A 3,375-nucleotide genomic window follows, 5' to 3' on the forward strand; every position below is an offset into this window, starting at 1 on the left:
TTAGAGGGTCCTGCGGAAGAGGGGGCGGGGGGACCGCGGATGGAGCAGGACGGCCGGGGGCCGGCAAACACTTGAATGCCCTGGGGCTGTGGAAGGAGGCTGTGTGGGAGGGGCCCCTTGCGCCAGAGGTCAACAGGGAGGGCGTGGCGGTGGGGGATGGGTAGCCACTTCGGCTTTTTGGTTTGGATTGGAAATGTCGTTTTGGAAAGCTGGCTTCCTTTTTTCTTTAAAACAATTCACCTGCCTGGGTAGATTTAAGAAGCTGCTGTGCCACGGTGTCACGAGACACAACCTCTTTCCCTCCTTTAAAACAATTCACCGGCGTGGGTAGACTTAAGAAGCTGCTGTGCCACGGTGTCACGAGACACAACCTCCTTCCCTCCTTTAAAACAATTCACCTGCGTGGGTAGACTTAAGAAGCTGCTGTGCCGCTGTCATGACACACAACCTCTTTCCCTCCTTTAAAACAATTCACCTGCGTGGGTACACTTAAGAAGCTGCTGTGCCACGGTGTCACGAGACACAACCTCTTTCCCTCCTTTAAAACAATTCACCTGCCTGGGTAGACTTAAGAAGCTGCTGTGCCACGGTGTCTCGAGACACAACCTCTTTCCCTCCTTTAAAACAACTCACCTGCCGGGGTAGACTTAAGAAGCTGCTGTGCCACGGTGTCATGACACACAACCACTTTCCCTCCTTTAAAACAATTCACCTGCGTGGGTAGACTTAAGAAGCTGCTGTGCCACGGTGTCACGACACACAACCTCTTTCCCTCCTTAAAAACAATTCACCTGCGTGGGTAGACTAAAGAAGCTGCTCTGCCACGGTGTCATGACACACAACCACTTTCCCTCCTTTAAAACAATTCACCTGCGTGGGTAGACTTAAGAAGCTGCTGTGCCACGGTGTCACGACACACAACCTCTTTCCCTCCTTAAAAACAATTCACCTGCGTGGGTAGACTAAAGAAGCTGCTCTGCCACGGTGTCATGACACACAACCACTTTCCCTCCTTTAAAACAATTCACCTGCGTGGGTAGACTTAAGAAGCTGCTGTGCCACGGTGTCATGACACACAACCACTTTCCCTCCTTTAAAACAATTCACCTGCGTGGGTACACTTAAGAAGCTGCTGTGCCACGGTGTCACGACACACAACCTCTTTCCCTCCTTAAAAACAATTCACCTGCGTGGGTAGACCAGCAGGCCCCGCCGAGCCGGCCCCGCCCCACTTGGCCTCCCAGTGGGTTCTTGTATCGGTTTGACTTCTGTGTTCCTGTTCGCCTCCGCGGACCGACCCACCAGATCCACCCGCTCTTTGACGTTTGCCTTTTCTTTTTCAGATGTGTCGAGTTTGTTTCTAGCGGTTATGTGTGTGTGTGTGTGTGTGTGTGTGAGACGAGTGCGTGCTTCTGATTTTCGTCGAGTTTGTTTCTAGCGGTTATGTGTGTGTGTGTGTGTGTGTGAGACGTGTGCGTGCTTCTGATTTTCGTCGAGTTTGTTTCTAGCGGTTATGTGTGTGTGTGTGTGTGTGTGTGTGTGTGTGTGTGTGTGTGTGAGAGACGAGTGCGTGCTTCTGATTTTCGTTGCGTCGCCACGATACGAGTGTGTTTCCAACACTGAGGCCCCGTTTATTCGTGCCATTGTTGAAGGTTGCTTTTGCTGACAGCCGTCGTCGGGGGTCACCCGAAGGGTTTCTCCTGGCACGCCCAAAGAGTGGTGACAGGGACGGGGATGATGGCGAGTTCTTTCTTCGGGGCGGGTGCTCGCGCCGCCTGACGTTGGCCTGCGGTCCCCCTCGGATGGGTGTGCATTCCGCTGCCCCCCAGGTAGGGTGCGAAGCATCCTTCCCTTCCCCTCCCGGTTGTACGTCCGTCGTACCTCGCCCAGGGACGTTGTCCTGTCCCCGTCGTGACTTAGCGGAGAAACGGCGCCCTAAGAGAGGAGCCACATCTGGCAACGAACGCGTCGCCCCCGAAACTCCTACGCTGCGGCCGGCTCTCTGGACAGCGTGCTGGGTGTCGGGCGCCACCTGCCGGCCGGTCTCTTTCTTAGAGGGTCCTGCGGAAGAGGGGGCGGGGGGACCGCGGATGGAGCAGGACGGCCGGGGGCCGGCAAACACTTGAATGCCCTGGGGCTGTGGAAGGAGGCTGTGTGGGAGGGGCCCCTTGCGCCAGAGGTCAACAGGGAGGGCGTGGCGGTGGGGGATGGGTAGCCACTTCGGCTTTTTGGTTTGGATTGGAAATGTCGTTTTGGAAAGCTGGCTTCCTTTTTTCTTTAAAACAATTCACCTGCCTGGGTAGACTTAAGAAGCTGCTGTGCCACGGTGTCATGAGACACAACCTCTTTCCCTCCTTTAAAACAACTCACCTGCCTGGGTAGACTTAAGAAGCTGCTGTGCCACGGTGTCACGAGACACAACCTCTTTCCCTCCTTTAAAACAATTCACCTGCGTGGGTAGACTTAAGAAGCTGCTGTGCCGCTGTCATGACACACAACCTCTTGACACACAACCTCTTTCCCTCCTTTAAAACAATTCACCTGCGTGGGTACACTTAAGAAGCTGCTGTGCCACGGTGTCACGAGACACAACCTCCTTCCCTCCTTTAAAACAATTCACCTGCGTGGGTAGACTTAAGAAGCTGCTGTGCCGCTGTCATGACACACAACCTCTTTCCCTCCTTTAAAACAATTCACCTGCGTGGGTACACTTAAGAAGCTGCTGTGCCACGGTGTCACGAGACACAACCTCTTTCCCTCCTTTAAAACAATTCACCTGCCTGGGTAGACTTAAGAAGCTGCTGTGCCACGGTGTCTCGAGACACAACCTCTTTCCCTCCTTTAAAACAACTCACCTGCCTGGGTAGACTTAAGAAGCTGCTGTGCCACGGTGTCACGACACACAACCTCTTTCCCTCCTTAAAAACAATTCACCTGCGTGGGTAGACCAGCAGGCCCCGCCGAGCCGGCGCCGACCCACCAGATCCACCCGCTCTTTGACGTTTGCCTTTTCTTTTTCAGATGTGTCGATTTTGTTTCTAGCGGTTATGTGTGTGTGTGTGTGTGTGTGTGTGTGTGTGTGTGTGTGAGACGAGTGCGTGCTTCTGATTTTCGTCGAGTTTCTTTCTAGCGGTTATGTGTGTGTGTGTGTGTGTGTGAGACGAGTGCCTGCTTCTGATTTTCGTCGAGTTTGTTTCTAGCGGTTGTGTGTGTGTGTGTGTGTGTGTGTGTGAGACGAGTGCGTGCTTCTGATTTTCGTTGCGTCGCCACGATACGAGTGTGTTTCCAACACTGAGGCCCCGTTTATTCGTGCCATTGTTGAAGGTTGCTTTTGCTGACAGCCGTCGTCGGGGGTCACCCGAAGGGTTTCTCCTG

This window comes from Moschus berezovskii, chromosome 14 (genome assembly GCF_049115385.1).
Source record: "Moschus berezovskii isolate FMDL1 chromosome 14, NW_MosBer_1.0, whole genome shotgun sequence".
Taxonomy (NCBI): Eukaryota; Metazoa; Chordata; class Mammalia; order Artiodactyla; family Moschidae; genus Moschus; species Moschus berezovskii.